Source organism: Artibeus jamaicensis, unplaced genomic scaffold, assembly GCF_021234435.1.
Source record: "Artibeus jamaicensis isolate MK-2021 breed Jamaican fruit bat unplaced genomic scaffold, CSHL_Jam_final contig_490, whole genome shotgun sequence".
Classification (NCBI taxonomy): Eukaryota; Metazoa; Chordata; class Mammalia; order Chiroptera; family Phyllostomidae; genus Artibeus; species Artibeus jamaicensis.
In genome coordinates, this window is record NW_026521861.1 from 8,028,342 (window position 1) to 8,046,646 (window position 18,305).

Here is an 18,305-nt window from a genome sequence, read left to right on the forward strand (position 1 = left end):
GTGGTGGGTGAAGTTTCGCGAGACGTCAAAAACCATCGCGAGACTTGGCTAGGTTCACGTGACTCTTGGCGCCCAGTGGGCCGCCTTATTCGGGTTGAGGGCGCAGAGTGGGTGGGGTTTAGTCGGAAGGAAATGGCGTAGCTGGGCTGCGCCCGGTGCCGGGTGTAGGTTAGTTTTACTAGTTCCGGCTGGGTAGGGGTGTCCTGGGTTTGTTCTTTTGGTAGGGGGAGCTGTTGGTCTTTTCTTGAGGTTCCCGGGGCGTGACCGTGTGTATCTACTTTAGCGAGTAGTGCTGGGTGATGGGAATTATGGGGTTTAATGCAGCATTGGTACCGGTTGTTGGTTCTCAAAGTGTGGCCCCTCTACCAGTAGCATCGGCGTTGCCTGGTAATATATTACAAATGTAAATTTTTGTCAACACACCCGACCCAGACATGAATCAGAAACGCTGGGGCTGGGCTCCGCAACCTGTTTTAACAAGCACTCAAGGTGAACAGGTAAACCCGGTGTCCGCTCAAGTTTGAGAAGCACCGCTTTTTATAATAATCTCAGTAGTAGCAACAAAAAAAGTAAATTGTGGCAGAACCTATTGGTGTGGTTTGTTTCCAACCTATTTTGTTAGAACCTGTTTGGTTTAAATTCATTATATATGTTGATTGCTCACGATAGGGACCAATCACGAAGTTATAGTCCTAAGTGATAAACAGGAGTGTAAATACTTACTTTTGTGTTTAAAAGAAATGTCCGCTAAGTTTGTATGTTTCTAATGATATATTACTTATGAAACGTAAGTTCACAAACCTAGCTGGAGTTTTGAAGTGGAAACCAGATGTTTTCAATGATTACCCTTTATACTATTTACCATTTTTATACGTACATTTTCCCCCAATTAAACTAGTTATTAAAAAAAGATACAGACCCGTGACACAAAGAGGCTACTATATGAATTGCCAAAAAGGCTACTACGTAAATACTAGAAACTAGTTATAAAGAAGAATACAGACTTGTGACACAGGCTACTGTATGAATACCAGAAGGGGTCTTAAGAAGGCCCCTTCTAAAATGGACTAACTTGGGCTGTAACAACATCTTGCCTTCGTGTCCTCTTGGTTGGTTTGTTTTTCCTTGAAGGGGTCTTCCCTTTTACACCCCTATCCCTCCCATTGAGTCAGATAATCTGCAAGATGGAAACCAGGTTTGTAATGACTGGAGTGACAATTTGCAAGAATTGAAAATGCTGCAGAGGGCAGCAGTGCGTAGCTAAAGCAGAAAGACAAACCAGAAAGACGAACTTTTCCTTCATATATAGTAGAAATTTGTTTAAAATATGTTGTTTTTGACAACTGCTCTTTTCTAATTGTACTTATAAAATTAATCCCAGGAGGATCTTTCTTGAATATCAAATGAAATTTACAGTTGTGTAAAAGTCTCAAATAAGAACCCTTCATGAATCCCCCTAGATCAGAAAATAGGAAAGTATTCGTTATAAGCTCCAGTATAGGATTTTTTTTTATCATTTTGATAGTTTTCGCTTTGAGGATTGCTTTTTTTAAAACATTTTATTTATTTATCTTTAGAGGGGAAAGGAAGGAGAGAGGGAAAGAAATATCAATGTATGACAGCCTCTTGTGTATCCCCTGCTGGGAACTAGCCTGCAGCCCAGGCATGTGCTTTGACTGGGAATCAAACCTCGATCATCTGGTTTGCAGGCCCACCCTTAATCCACTGAGCTACACCAGCCAGGGCATGAGGATTGCTTTTAATCTCGCCCTCTGTGCAACATAGATTATACTTGAGAAGAAAAGCTATATTGAATATTAGTTCCTCACAGAGAGATTGTGATTATAACTTATAACCGTTGTATACCAGGTACCATTTTTACACATATTCATTAAATTTTCATGGTGATTCTTTGTGCAGTTGAAGACAAAACGGGAGCAAATGTGAGCTCTGACTTCAGAGTGATACTTCAAATAGGTATTCTGACTTCCCACCTCCTTTGAAGTGTCAAAATATACTTTCAAGTGTCTGATTTTTAAAACATTCTCATTCAGATTTAGTCATCTTTGTTCTTCAAAAAGAGCAGTATTTAAAATCTCTAGTTCTTTAAGCCTGGTATTTATTTAATTGAAACCCAGTAGTAAATGAAATTTAAAGACTTCAAATTATCATTAGAATACACAGCTATTCCACTTTCACTTCCCATTTCAAAGAAAATTTCAAACTGCTAAAGAAAATTAAAGTATAGCAGCTGCCTTTGGAAATGTGCCAATCCACTGCAGGGCACAATAAACTAATGCGTGTTGGTTAAATGGGAGATTGCATTCTTTAATTTAGCTTTTATGGTGTTCCTTCCTAACTAAGAGTGGCCCCAGATTTGCCCACATTGTTTGCTCTTGACAAATGCCTAAGGAGATGAATTAGAGATATGTACATAGTCATAATAACTGCTTATGTCCTTTGTCCTCTTTAGTCAAGTTTGAATGTTTGCATGGAGATATGCTGCAGGGCAAGCTACTGGCTTTTTGTACTTACTGAGTATTTTGGAGTACAGTGCATTGAAAACATACCCTGGGATGACTCTTACAAGGCCTCGTTCCTTTAAGGTTTGTGGGAAAACAACCTTAGATAGATGCTGACCAGTGCAGGTGCTCATCAGTCATAGCATTTCTGAGTTTGTTCACGTAAGTCTGCCCTGCCTTGCTAGTCTCGGGTGTGCATGTTCATCTGTTCTGTTTTATGTGTACCCCTAAAGAAGAGGAAAGTGTGCCACTAAAAACAGGAAGCAAGGATTCTTTCAGTTTGGAAAAGATTATAACCAGAGGCTTTACCAAGATCAGAAATGGCAGAGTCATTCAAAGTTCTTTAGACCTCTTTGAAAGTGGTGTTTAATAGTACTTTTACATCCATTCATTGTGGGATATATTCTGAGGGCAAAAAGAACAACAAAAAAATAGCATCACATATGTCTTGCTAATAGTACTATTGGTAATGTAATTTTGAAACTCATGTCTAGTATAGATAAAGTAAATAATATATGTTGTTTAAAACCCTTAAGAAGGCCCTGGCTGGTGTAGCTCAGTGGATTGAGCGCGGGCCTGTGAACCAGACAATTGCGGTTCGATTCCCAGTCAGGGCACATACCAGGGTTGCAGGCCGGTTCCCTGCAGGCCAGTTCCCAGCAGGGGATGCACGAGAGGCAACTGTACATTGATGTTTCTCTCCCTCTCTCCTTCCCTTCCCCTCTAAAGATAAATAAATAAAATCTCTTAAAAATAAATAAGTAAATAAATAAATAAATAAAAAGTTAAAAAAAACCCTTAAGAAGAAATAAAAATAGAAAATATAGTCTGAGGGGGAGTGCTCTGATGACTTGTTTATATATAGATACAGGGTCCAGCACAAATAATGCCCCTTTTTAATTACAAAAGTCTTTTATTACAAAATCATAAGCATGTAATTCTGTAACAACAATATCATACTCAAGCACACCATATGACATTTTAGGTGAAATGTTCAAATTGCTGTCCATCTCCTGCATGACATTCACATACCCTACCAACTGTACTCAAGCAAGCCCTACTTCTACCAGATCCTGTATATTTCTTAGATGTAATGTCACACAGTGGAGAGTGCCCATATCTTGATATCTAGATGCTGTCCCCCACAAAAGAAATAGCATGTCTCAGAGAAATGGTTGATTTCAGGTCTCAGATCCAGAAAGTACAAAAGTGAGCCTAGAACATCTTGCCAGAAAGCAAGGAAGTGTCCCCAGACTAATAGAATCCAGTCAAAAGGTCACAGACCAGCTAGAGGGGACTTCTCTAGCCAAATGTGAGTTAATATGAGTCTTAAAAAGAATAATGACTGCCATTTATTATCAAAGCATTGAGTATGTTTTTAAAATTCGTAAGTCCAGAGTGACACTCAAAACCAAAGGTGGGAGAGGGATTTTTTCTTTATAGAAGAATGCGAGCCAATAAATGTAGATGAAATAATAGAAATGGAAAAATTACCATGTGTAGTCCCCAGTGACGTGGGCACAGGTTATCCATAGAAGCTAAAACCTATCTTATAAGAAGAGGCAGGGGAAAGCAGGATGTTCACACTGTCAGAGTATCACCCCTCAGAGTACTTAGTTAAAAGGGGAAGATACACCTTATAATGAAGAAATTCAGCAGCCACCAACTTAACCTAGTGATCACACCACCACTAGCGGTGGAACAAACTGAGTGTATAGGCCTTGCGATCTGATACAGTAATGATGTTCCAGCATCACCTATGAAGGGATCTTGGCAAAAATACTTAACCCGAATATAAGAAAGCCTTTCATTTTAAAGTTTTTATTTATTTTTAGAGAGGAAGAGGGGGAGAGAAACATGAGTGGGCAAGAGATATATTGATTAGTTGCCTCTCACACTCCCCCAACTGGGACTCAGCCCACAACCCAGGCATGTGCCCTGACTGGGAATCGAACTGGTGACTTTTCTGTTCACAGGTCAGCACTCAATCCACTGAGCCACACCAGCCAGTGCCAATCAAACCTTTTGACCCAACTTGTAGTTTACAGGAAATACAGGAATAGAGGAACAAGTAAAATGACTGTGAGGGAAAACTCAGGCATATCCAGAATGTGGGACATTCCAAAAGAAAACTGGCCTAAATTATTGAAAAGTCAATGTCATTAGAAATAGTGGAAGACTGTTCTAGACTGAGACAAAGGACAGATCAATTAAATGCAATGGGTAAATCTTGATTGAGTCTTGGTTTGGAAAAATAGAACTGTAAAAGAAACTTTGAGGACACTTTAGGAAATTTGAATATGGACTGGATTTTGGATGATAATTGAATTATTGTTAATTTTATGAGGTGTGAAACTTACCTAGGTTACTTAGGAAAATATCCTATTCAGGTATTTAGGGATGAAGTGCCATAACACCTGTAACAGCTTCAAATGGTTCAGCCAAAAAATTAGGTTGTACAATATTCATGTGTGTATGAATATATATGTATTCATACATGTACATTATATATAGAGAGAGAAAGAACTAAAATGTGGCAAAAGGTTGAGTGTCATTGTAGAAGGACATGTGTTCATTGTACTAGTCTTTATACTTTTCTGTGTGTTTCAGATTTTTCAAAATAGAAAGGAAAGAATTATTCATAGGCTAGCTTACAATAGTTTTGAGGGGTGTTGTGTGTTGGGAGAATGGCCGGGGAAAGCAGCAGATAGTTGAGCGGAACTCCGGGAGCTGCAGTAGCTTAACCACTGAGAAGTAATGTTGAAAATTACAAGAGCCTTTGTGGTTGTCAGGAACAAAAGGCTGTAAAAAGCCAGATGGGTCAAGGCCTAGCAGGAAGATGTGGGCAGTGGAGGCCAAAGCAGTCACAGGATCTCTCTGAAGGCAGGAAGGAAAGCATGAGAAAGAGTTACTTCGACTTCCCCTCATACAGGAGAGATTCCAGTGGGTCTTGCTGTGTGATGTGGTGACCAGCTTTTTTCATTTTTCTGGCTTTCTCATGTAATAGCCTCCAGGGGCGGTCTTAAAATGGTCTTTCAAACTGGAGTTAACTGGACTCATCTGCAGCACAGCCCCCGAAAGCACCCTCCTGATTATTGATCAGGGTGTTTCTCACCTGCAAGTGCATGTTACCAGTTAACTTATCTAGAAGAAGTTTATTGCAAAAAAATCTTGGAACACTTCACATCACCTTTATGCACAGTGGATAATAGAACAACCTTTTTTAAGGATACTTATATCCAACAACAGGCGGTAGGGGACACATATACATTGACAAGTATAAAGAGGAAAAAGACAACTAACATGACTTTGCAGAAGCCGAAATGATGAGACCCAGAGATTTGCTCCATTAAGACTGTTGGTCCATAGTTTGATATAGTCACATTTAGCTATTTTATTGATACAGTTTCAACAGTTGTGGTGTTGCGGGGGTGGGGGTGGGGTGGGGAACAATTGCAAAACGGAGACCTTAATGCTCAAAGAACCCATTAGATGGCAGTGGGGACACAGGCATCTATTGACGTCCGATTGTTTTCTGCCCAGTGATGAAGCCTTAGTGAAGGGACATTGCCAAGCAGCTTTGCTGGGCAGTGTGACAGGGACAAACAGCCAAAAAACTGTGGCTTAAAGTGTCCAAGTAATGAAGAACTGACAGTCATCTGTTCTTCTGCTCTTGCTGTTAATGTACACATTTTTATTTGCCCTTGCTATGATTCTTTTAATAAAATAACCTTTACATCCAGAGTCCTTTAGATCATCATTTGTGTGTTGTTTATAGCATCTCTGTGTTGTCAGTTTTAGAAAATAAGCCAGAAGTGTGGCTCACTGTGTTTAAGGCATCCTCATTCTCTATAATTAGTGCTCATGAAAGGCTGTTTGTGGACCTGGTAGGTGGCATAGGTTGTGTTTCCAGGGAAAAGTACTCTGAGATTTGTGTGCAAGAGGTTTGTTGGAGAATCCCCTTGGGAACATCACCTGTGAGAGGTGACAGAACAGCCCTGGGCAGAGGGAGAAGTTGCTGTGATGCAGTTGCAATGGAGGCCTCAGCCCAATTCTCTAGGGGCTGTGGAGCAAGGAAGGCCCTTCAGAGATGCTCTGCACCCCTCCCCGCCTTAAGGGAGTCAGGGCTTTATACTGAGCCCCAAATGATCAGCCAACATATGCAGGCTGCCCTTGTGAAGGGGCTAAGAGCAATTCAGCGGAAAACTGTCAGCCACCCACTCTCCCTAGGTCTGGGAGGATGGGAACCTTGGTCCTCAAGGGGGAATCTGGGTAGCCCACCACAGCATCCCTTATTTTGGGCATCTCTGATGCTGCCTTGCTTACAGAAGTTACCCGTGTTAGAAACTGTGAAACTGTCACCTTCTCAATATTGTTTCCTTTCATTAAAAGCTGGTGGAAAAATGCCTCAGTATTTCCTGCAGATGCCACGTTTGTTTCAAGTTGATTTCTGGCATATCTGTATTGCTGCAGCAGAGCTTGCTGAGGCCTGGGCAGCTCAGGTACGAAGACTAAGCATTTTCTCTTTTGAAGAATGCTCCAGAAATTTTTGGCACAATTGGTGATTATTTATTCCAACACATCAAGAGCCTTTAGGGTGAATTTTATTTTTTTAAAGGAATAAATAATATTTTCTGAAAATAGCCTCTTTGCAGGAACAAAAATTCATCATCGACTATTTGTAAAGTTTTTAAATTTGTATGTTTGCCTGACTTTGTCTCCTTTTGTATTCTGACACCGAGGCTCTTCCTAACCTTTTTTCAGTTTCACCTGAAGGCATCATTTCCCCTTTGTGCAGTAGTCGCTGGACGAACTCCACTGCCTCGGTCTTCCAGGCGCATTTCCCCTCTTTGTGCTGCAGACCATGCTGTCGTCATTTCTCGGCCAGCCTGGTGCAGCAGACTCAGTGTGGGGTTCCTTCTCTGAGATGCATCTTCCACGCACGGGTACCAGATTGACTTCTGGGATCACTAAACAAGCCTACATGTACCTGTTAATATCTCAACTTGTTAAGATTATATAAGGCCACGGACGACAGGGCCACAGTCTGCCTCTTGGCCTGAGCGCTGACCACATGCACATACTCCACGTACAAACCCTCTGTGCTCTCTGTTGCCTCGCTCTTCCCCACTTCCCTGCCTGGAAGAGTATCTTTAAAGGCCCAGTTCCCACAGGTCGTTGATGACTGCCCCGCCGCTTTCACAGACAGCACCTTGCTTCTCTCTCCTCCCGTAGTACTTCCACATCTAGTCAGGCGCCCTGGCCCACTGGTGTTGAGAGCAACAGTGCTCCTCTGGGCCTGCCGTCCAAAAGGCAGCGAAGATACCTCGTTCTTTGCATCTTCAACACTTGGCAAGGTGTGCCTGGCACTAGTAAAGTAGAAAACCTGGAAGAAGCAAACTTGATAGCAGTGAACATTATATTTGACTTTGGAAAATATTCTAAAGATGTCTTGTAATTAGTGTTATATTTCTCTGGCATGTGGGGCACATGATACCACTTTCTTCATACAAGGAATTAATATTCTGAAGCGTTTTCTTGGAGAGAACTTTTAATTTTTTTAAGACTTTTATTTATTTTTAGAAAGAGGAGAGGGGAGAGAGTAAGAGGGGGAGAAACATCACCTGTGGTTGCCTCCCACATACCCCCCACCCGTGACCTGGCCTGCCACAAAGGCGTGTACACTGACGAGGGATCTGACCGGTGACCCTTTGGTTCTCAGGCTGGTCCTCAATCCACTGAGTCACACCAGCCAGGACTTGGAGAGAACTTTTGATTGATCCTAATTAATGGTGTGTCTCTTTGCAAGCAGTTAAAAGTGATTTTTGCATTTGTGTTTACTGGTAAAGATAGATAGATAGGAAAAACAGGACTGTAATAGCTTGATTATAAGCTATTTAATCAATGTATTTCTGGTTGTTTTCAGTGTGACTGATTAGCTGCCTAATTTGATGATTTCTCCACAGCAGAGTGAAGTAGAACCAATTAACGCACTAGTCAGTGGGAGTGCAACACTCCTGAGAGAAGAAAGTGGCCACAATTTATAGATCTGTATGGCCATTTGTCTTGTGGTTAATGAAAAGTATTGAACACAGAGCTCATGTTTACTTACTCTTTTTTTTCATGACTGGTAAAAGTGCCCATGTTAAAGTCATAAATGGTAAAGTCATGTTAATTTTTTCTGTCCCATCTGAAAGAAAAAATGAAAATATGTCCCTGTATTCTCTTAAGACAAATAAGTTAATGTGAATATAATAGCTACTTCTAACAACTTGCAAATCTAGATTAAATGGTCACTGGCTTTTTGGTTGTAATTGATATTCTGTTTTGTCTTACTGTTTTTCTTTTGCCTTGCTCTCAGATCTCTATTTTATGATCAAAGGAGGGCCAGTCGGCATGTTTGACTGTCCCTTAAAGCAGCTCACCGGTCACCGGACCTGGGATCCGTAGTTCTAATGTGGATCCTGCCTCTCACTGGCTGGGAGACCTGCAGGAGGAAGATCTTAACTTCAGTAGGCCCACATGTCCTAATCTGTGTTTCCTTGCAGCCCTGAGACTCTGTGATTCTTAAGTTTATAGGAAATCAAGAAAGCTGACATATAGTTTTTCCTAATTAACTGTACATAGATAATTGCTTGATCCTACCCCTATCTATCCTTCCTGTGATTTCGACTGAGATATATCAGGGCTACATTTTCTAGCCAGTGTTAGTCCTTTGATGCTAAGCTCTGATAAGGGATTTCCATGTATGAAACCCCATCGCACCCCCTCCCTCCAATCCCGCCGCAGCCAGCGTGCTCAGACCTAGGCATCTGTTGTAGACTCGATACATGTTCGCTAAAGGAGGAAGTTCAGGGCCTCTATACCTGTATCTTAAGTGTTGACTTCTCCTTTTACTTTACAGAGAAAACAAAGGTCATTTGGCAGTAACTTCCTTTGGTAATTTCCCCCTCTAGAACACGGAGCTAAACATTATTTGTGTTGACTCATCTTTGAAAGGATTATATTAAAATATAAATCATGTATACAATCAAAGCATCATTAAAAAGTTAAAGACAAGCCACAGACCATGAGAAGATATTTGCATAAAGCATTAGTTACCAGGATATTTTTTAACATCCTGTATGTCAGTCCTGGCTGCTGTGGCTCCGTTGGTCAAAGCATTTTCCCACAGCTGAAGGGTTGTGGGTTGGGCTCCCAGTCAGGGCACATACCTCAGTTACAGGTTCGATCCCCAGTCCGAGCGTGTACAATGTGTGATCAGGTCTAGGTGCTTATGGGAGGAACCAGTCGCCATATCTCTCTCCCAGCGGTATTTCTCTCTCACCCTCCCCCTCGCTCTAAAAACCAATGAAAAAATGTCCTCAGGTGAGGATTTTCAAAGCTCCTATATACCAGTGAGAAAGCATAACCCAGTGGAAAGCAAGTAAGCTTTATCTAGTAAGTAGAAGGCGGGCACCAGCCCCTCTACTCTGAGAGAAGCTCTCGCATGTGAAATAAGGAAACACATCAAATTTATTACATCTTTGATTTTAAAAACAAAAAAACTTAAAAATCAACCTGAATGTCCACCAACAGAAAAATGGAGGAAAAATGGGTACATTTAAGTCCACAGATGAATAGATAGATATTCATGAAATTAATAAGTGAATGAACTAGAGGTACATGCATGAACACAGATAAATCTCAATAATAATCAGCCCAAAAAGCAAATTGTCGGATAATTTGTGCAGTAGGCAACCACTCACACAAAGTTGAAAGTCACGCAATGGTATGTTACTTAGGGGAACCCACCTAGAGTAACGGCGTGAGACCAGCCAGGTAATGACAAGCACCGTGGTGTTGTCTTTGGAGAAGACGGAGGGGTATTGGCATCAGAGATTAGTATGCAGGAGGCTTTCCACTAGGTGTGTAATGTTTCATTTTTAGTACGTAATGTTTAATATGTCTATTAAAAACATGTGATTTCTGTATGCGACCTCTTTTTTACACCTTAGGAAAAGGTACCCATACTGCAGAAGGATGGCTTGGATGGTGACATTATTAGTAAAAGGTGCTGACACAACCCCGCATATGGGACAAAACCTACACGACCATGTGTAGCAGGTTTGACTGTATCACACTGGACTCTGTACGTCAGACAAAACAATCTCACCTCCGTCAGAGTCAGAGTGAGGTCTCCATCTTCCCAGCGAGGCAAACCGCTGCAGCAGGGCTGACCCCAACCCCCCTCTCTTCGTCCTTGTCCCATCCTCCCTGCAGCTTCCACCTTGCTTCCCCACTGCTGCCCCCATCTCTGACCTCATGTTTCGAGTTGCTGCCACTCCTCCCTGTGGTCTGCTTTTCTCTTCCCCCACGTCACTGAAGTGTCCATCATCCAGAATCACCAAGGCCCTCCATCTCTCAAAGCCAGGGATTCCCTCTGCAGTTCTCACCTCACCTCACCTTTGCAACGTTGGACACCATCCTTGTAAAAACTCCTCCTGTGACTTCTGTCACATTTTTCTCTCTTGAGTTTCCTCCCTTTGGTTGCCAGGACCTTGGTCTCTTTTATAGGCTCTTGTTCTACCACTCAGCCTGTGAATCCTAGTATTCCTTGCTCATCCATGTTTTCTCTGGACTCTCTTCTACTCGGGTAGCTTCCACAGTTACTTCACAATTATTTACTGAACACTTACTCCATGCCAGGCTCTTTCCTCTGTCTTAGGGATGAAGCAGGGACAAGGCCTCGCCCTTATGAGCCTGTGTTCTAGTGAGAGGAGACTGACAGCAAGTTGAAAAGGCAGATCTGTAATCCTCACATGGTGCTGAGTTCTGTGGAGAAAAAGAGTAAGGGAAGAGGTAGTGCAAAAGGAGGGACTGAGTTGTACTCATTGTATAGCACCTGGTCAGGAAGGCCTCACTGAAATGATCAACTCTGGGGCTGAGCCCTGGAGGGAGTGAGAACTGAACCATGTGGCTGTCTGGTGGAAGCCCATCCCATGCAGAGGGAGTGGCGAGTGCAAAGGGTCTGAGTTAGGAGTGTTCCGGTTTGGGACATGTTGCGTTGAAAGGCCTTTTATGTGTGCAGATGGAAACGCCAACAAGTCAGTTGAATATCCCTGTACAGCTGTATCTGTCTGTCTCTGTTCCCCATCACTAGAATACAAGCTCCACGAGGACAAGGTCTCGTCACTGCTGCCTCCCTAGCACTGGCATGGAGTAGGTGTTCAATACATATTTAATTGCATGTTGAAACTACTTAACCTCTGGGTCCATATCAGAAGTTATAACATAGGTATAATTGTAATCCCCAAAGAAGATGAAAGATAAAATAATTCAGAAAAAAATGTTTGAAAATAATGGCTAAAAATTTTCCACATTTGATAAGAGACTTGAAATTATACTTTTAAGAAGTTTAGTAAACCCCAAGCAGGATAAGTAAGTTAAATAAGACAAACTAAAGTTAGTCACATCATACTCAAACTGCTAAGAGCCAAAAGATTCTTAAAAATACTTAGGGAACCCTGGCCAGTGTGGCTCAGTGGACTGAGTTCTGCCTATGAACCAAAGGGTTACCAGTTCAATTCCCAGTCAAGGCACATGCCTGAGTTGTGGGCCAGGTCCCCAGTGGGGAGTGCACAGGAGGCAACCACACATTGATGTTTCTCTCCCTCTTTCTCCTTCCTTTCCCCTCTCTCTAAAAATAAATAAAATCTTTTAAAAAATGCATAGGAAGCATTATATGCAAGTTACATTTTTGGCCAATGGAATAAAACAAAAATGCACAAAAGAGTATAGTCCCTCTACTTCAGCCAATACATTTCTTATATTGTATTTTTAAATATCAACGGACAATTACCTGGATGAGCTACCTCTCATACACATGTCCGAAATGGAATTTATATTCTTTTATCCAAAGTTGCTCCTTTTTCTTTTTTCATTCTGGAATATAAAGCTCTTTTTAATTAAAGTATAGTTGACATACAATATAATATTAGTTTCAGGTGTATAACACGGTGATGATATAACAGTGATAACATAGTTCACATGTGTGCACCTTACAGAGAGAGCATCATATTGCCTTTTTCAGGAAGTTATGCCACCTGCCATTCTCCTGCAAGAGGGAAGCCTGGAGTCCTGAGCTCATCCTTTCCTTTCTTCTCTACCTCAGTGGAGCATCCGCTTTATCCATTTCATTGTTACATAACTCAAACCCTTTCCCCCCACACAGATGCTATCTTAGTTCAATCTTGTATCATTTATGGCCTGGAAGCCTCCTAAGTTGTTATCTTGCTCTCTCAGCTGCCAGAATTGTTATTTTGTCAAGTCACTTTCTGCTATTTAATTTTCCAGTGGTTTTCCATCCCTTTGGAAGTAGTTTCTGTAGCTTAGCATGACCTAGAAGGTCCTTCAAGGTCTGGGTTGTGCTAAAATCTGTAGGCTTAGTCATACCAAATCACTTGCAGCTTTCTGAATGAGCCTGGTATCATACCTCTGTGGCTTTGCCAATCTTTTTTTTTTTAAATAGTAACTTATTAGATCAAAGAAAATTGAATTCTACACCAGAAGGTAAAAGCCAAAAATCATACCACCAAATGTCCTGAGAGCTCTTTTTTTCCTTTAAAAAAAAAACTCTGCACTACTCAGAGAAGGGCCCACACGGTGTTGGTCCCAGTTCCCATGTAACTTAGAGGGAAACTTTCACAATGTCCAGAGCCCTTGATGCCCTGCAAATGGAGGAGGATGTCCTCAAATTCCTTGCAGCAGGAATCCACTTAGGGGGCTCCAACCTTAACTTCCAAATGGAACGGTACATCTACAAAAGGAAAAGTAACAGCATCTACCCCATAAATCTGAAGAGAACCCGAGAGAAGCTTCTGTTGGCAGCTTGTGCCATTGTTGCCATTGAAAGCCCTGCCTGTCATATCCTCCAGGAATACTGGCCAGTGAGCAGCACTGAAGTTTGCTCTGGAACCACTTCTACTGCCGGCCACGTCACTCCTGGAACCCTCGCTAACCAGATCTAGGCTGCCTTCCAGGAGCCAAGACTTCTGGTGGTTACTGATCCCAGGGCTGCCCACCAACCTCTTACCGAGGTGTCGTATGTTAACCTGCCTCCCACTGCCCCGTGAAACACACTCTCCTCTGCTCTGTGTGGACATTGCCATCCCTTGCAACAACAGGGGGGGCTCACTCAGTGGGTCTCATGTGCTGGATGCTGGCCTGGGAAGCTCTGCACATATGAGGCACCATCTCCTGTGAATACCCATGGGACGTCCTGCCTGATCTCTGCTTCTACAGGGATCCTGAAGAGATCGAGAAGGAAGAGCAGGCTGCTGCTGAAAAGGCCGTGACAAAGGAGGAATTTCAGGGTGAACGGACTGCTCCAGCCTCCAAGTCCAGTGCTGCTCAGCCTGAGGTCGTTGGCTGGTCTGAAGGCCCAGGCACCCTCTGGGCCTGCTTAGCAGTTTCCTGCTGAAGATGGGTCTGCAGCTCCCACTGCGCAGGCCACAGAAGGGGTAGGAACAACCACTGAGTGGTCGTAAGCTGTTCTTCCACAGACTCTTAACAGGATGGGAGAGAATAGTTTCTAAAAGTTAAAAAAATGGAATTTATTGGGGTAACATTGGTTAATAAAATTATATAGGTTTTAAGTGTACATTTCTGTAATATGTCATCTATATATATAATTTTTTCTTTTTATTGAATTTATTGGCATGACATTGGTTAATCAAATTATATAGGTTTCAGGTGTAAGATTCTATAACACATCATCTGTACACTGTATTGTATGTTCACCACCTCAAGTCGAGTCAACATTTATCCCGCTTCATCCCCTTCTACCTTTCCCACCCCCTTTCCTTCTGGTGACGACCATTCTGTTGTCGGTGTCTATGAGTTTGTTTTTTGTTTTTTGCTGTTTTTTTTGCCTTAGTCCCTTCATCTTTTTCACCCAGCTGCACAACCCCCCTCCCATCTGATAGCAGTCAGTCTGTTCTCCATCTATGAGCCTGTTTCTATTTTGTTAGTTTATCTTGTTCATTCGATTCCACATACGATTTAAATCATATGGTACTTGTCTTTCTCTGACTGGCTTATATCACTTAACATAATGTTCTCCAGGTCCATTCATGCTGTCACAAAGGAAAAGATTTCCTTTTTTATGGCTGAATAGTACTCCATTGTGTAAATGTACCACAGTTTTTATCCACTCATTTACTGATAGGCACTTACACTGTTTCCAGATCTTAGTGATTGTAAATAATGCTTCAATGAACATAGCTGTGCATATATTCCTTCAGACCAGTGTTTCGGGTTTCTTCATATATATTCCCAGAAGTGAAACTGCTGGGTCATAAGGCAGTTTCATTTTTAATTTTTTGAAGTAAGTCCATACTTCTTTCCATAGTAGCTGGGCCAATCTGCATTCCCACCAACAATGCACAAGGGTTCCCTTTTCTCTACATCTTCACTAGCGTTCTTTGTTGATTTTCTTATGATAGCCATTCTGTCAGGTGTGAGGTGATATCCCATTGTGGTTTTAATTTGCATTTCTCTGATGATTAATGACATTGAGCATCTTTTCATATGTCTATTGGCCCTCTGTATGTCCTCTTTGGAGAAATGTCTGTGGGGGGTACTTTGCCCAATTTTTAATTGCATTGGTTGATTTTTTGGTGTTGAGTTATATAAATTCTTAATAAATTTTGGATACTAACCCCTTATCAGATGTATCATGGGCAAATATGTACTCTTTTAATAGATTGTCTTTTCATTTCGTTGATGGTTTCCTTTGCTATGCAAAAGCCTTTTAGTTTGATCTAGGCTTTGCCAATCTTGATCTTGTGTGTGTGTGTGTAAGATTCTTCTCTCATTTCCTTGGCTACTCTGTACTCAACCTTGACTCTTCAGCTTAAGGATCACCTTTTCTTAGAAACGTTGCCTGACCCCTTTCTCCAGCTGGAATCAGATGTCCCCATGCTCCTGCTTTGTGATGTCATGGCAGCCTGTGCTTACTTACCTCTATTGTGCCTCATGTTCCCCTGTACTCTCATCATTGATTTTCCTTTCAGGTCATGTCTAATGTTTCTGTAGGTCTCCATACTATGCCGTATAGTAGATGCTTGATGTTTGTTGAATAAGTGAGTGCCTGAATGAAATACTGTTTGAATTGATTACCTATATGGATCCTATCCATTTCATAGTCACTAAGATCTTGATAAACTTTTCAAGATATATCTAGGTGAGAAAAGTAGAAAACAACTTGAGGCAACGGCTCAAGGAGAGGAATTTTGTACACATACTTAGGCAAGGAGACCCGAGTAGTGGGGTGTACTGAGCTTACCTTCCCACCAAGAGGACTAAATAATTCACCTCCTTAGGTGATCACCTCCTATGGTCATCAGCATATGGGTAGACCAGCTGGCTTAAACTGGGAGAGCACTGTTTTTCAGTGAAAAATTTTTTGGTATTCTTCCCAGCTGTAGGTGATAGACTACCTTTATTTGCTTTTTATACTGCCTTTTATGGAATAGTCTCACGCCCATCATTCATATTCCTGGGGTCTTCACATCTAACCTATGTTCAGTAGGCCCCCTTGTGATTCTTTGTAGAACAGATTTAAGCAACTCACCAAATCAAGGCCCAATTTTTTTCAAAATATTGTCTTTTATTTTTCAGTCATTTTCACCTTGTCAGCTTGTCTAATCCACTATGAAGAGAAGACTGCAGAGTTGACACTAGGGATATGATTCTCTCTGACTTAGAGACCAGCTCAGACCAAGAAAGACGGTACCACAGAAAGGTTTGGCTCTCCCAGCTGAACAGGTGAGAGTCACCTTTAACTTCGTAGGGAGGCCTCTGCCATAGCATCACACACACATCAGCTGCCCTGTAGCACAGGACTGCTCTTGGTTCTGCGCCATCTTCCATCTTCCAAAGATGGTTGGGTACAGGGCTGGGAACCAGGTGATCCAGCCCTTACCTCTTCCCTTACTGGCTTATGCCAGTCCTCTCTGGCCTGGTGTTTTCTTTCCAGGGGCTCCCAGGCAATAGCCAGTCTCTTCCAAAGTTTATAGTCTGACTCTTACTTTAAAAGTATGCCCATAATTTTTTACTGCTGAACCTAACCACTACATTTGTACTTTCTATAGACACTTCTTGATCTACCCAGAGTTCTCACCCTGAGCCCACTTAATACACACGCAGGGAGAGCTCTTGAAACCTGGGAGAGGTACTATTCCACCAGAGTGTCCAGCCGAGACCACACGTGGCAAGTCTGCTGCCAGTTCTCTTTCCATCACTGAGACACTCCTTGAGCATGAGGGAGACCCCTTAAGAGTTCAAAATTTAGATGCAGCAGAAGTAGTAACAAAGAAGGTATACCAAAGAAAGAAAATGAGTTGTCAAGAACAATGAGTAATGGTAGAGTTTTTTTAAAAAATCAATGTCCGTCCACATATTTCTATGCATGGGGCGCAGCCATCACAGTGAGTGGGCGACATTTGTCCCAGCCTGGCTGAGCCACTGCTGCATGACTCACTTTCTGTGCTGTCAACAAACTGCCAGTCTCTCGCCTGGGAGTGAACAAGCTCACTGAAGGAAACTCTATCCTGAATCTATCGCTAATTGAATCTTTAAATGTAATCCAACTACCAGCCAATTTACAAACTTCCTCCACAGTCTCCTGGTTGTTTCTAACCTTCTCCTAATCACTTTTGCAGCCTAGCTAGATTTGATCAGGTTTATCTTAGTTTCCTTTGAGGAGGAATTAAATGCCTCCCTCTCAAAGATCACTTCACACAGGTTGAGTAGAGCAGAGAGGTGATCTCATAGGGTTTTTCCATCCAATGATGCTAATTTTTAAAACAAATATGTGAAAGCCCCAATCATTGTCTGTTAAAATCCCCTTTGTGCTCGAGGAGGAAGCTTGGAGAATAGTTCCAGCAAAGTGTTGGGAATATCAGACACCCTGATTCACTGAGTCCTGAAAACAAGCCTCAGTTTCCCCAGTCAGTGGTTCAAGATGAGAAAACTCCCCATGCTCACACACTAATGTGGCAACAAACCAGAGATCAGTTTGTCCTCTGGCAATCATGACACATGAATTTGACAAGTATTCCATCGTATTCTACTAGGCTCATGCTGTGCCCTTCTGGCTACATTGCTCCCTAGGGTTCCCTGTTCAAGTCTTATTTCTTGGGAGGTCCCTCTTTCTCCCAGTAGCCATTCCCAACTCACTGGCTTAGAGGGAGCTTTTCCTCCCCTGAACTCCTCTGGCACATATGTTAAATTTCTTCACTGACATTTAGTGTAAGCTTTCCAGGGTAGGGACCAAGCTGAAATCTTATCGGCACACCTATGGGGTGGTGGTACTTCGCTTACAGCACGGGTGTGCAGTGCAAGCTAGGCATCAGAATCACCCCTATCCAGGCCCCAGAACAGATCTTCTGAATCAGAATCACTGCTTGGATAAATCTGACTTAACCCAGGTTGAGAACTACAACTTTACCATTATGGTAAGGATTCCATGAGCTGATATCTAAACAGCCACTTTTTAAAACTATAGACTTTAATTATAAATGTTAATTATGGTTTGTAATGAACACTGATGCTGCCCCCTAACCCCACCCCTAGCCCCCTAGCTCCTACTCCCTTTCTTTCTAACAGAACCTCCGTGTGTTCAGAGGGCCACCCTTCCTCAACACAGTTCCCTTGCTTCAGGGGCAGCTCACCCACCCCCAGGATGAGGTGAGGGACTGAGTAGTCTGAGGTTAAATCCACGGTTCAGGATTGAAACTG

At 42.3% G+C, this 18,305-nt stretch overlaps 1 long non-coding RNA gene and 1 pseudogene across 2 annotated transcripts in view; both read left to right on the forward strand.

Moving 5' to 3' along the window:
• Window positions 1–21: 21 nt before the first annotated feature.
• Window positions 22–18,305, forward strand: part of LOC119064026 (uncharacterized) — a 37,026-nt gene continuing 18,742 nt past the window's right edge. For both annotated transcript variants that reach the window (XR_005085290.2, XR_005085289.2), the window contains exon 1: window positions 22–497. This is a non-coding gene — a long non-coding RNA (uncharacterized LOC119064026). The remainder of the gene's footprint in view (window positions 498–18,305) is intronic.
• LOC119064022 (40S ribosomal protein SA-like) lies at window positions 13,211–14,050 on the forward strand (annotated as a pseudogene).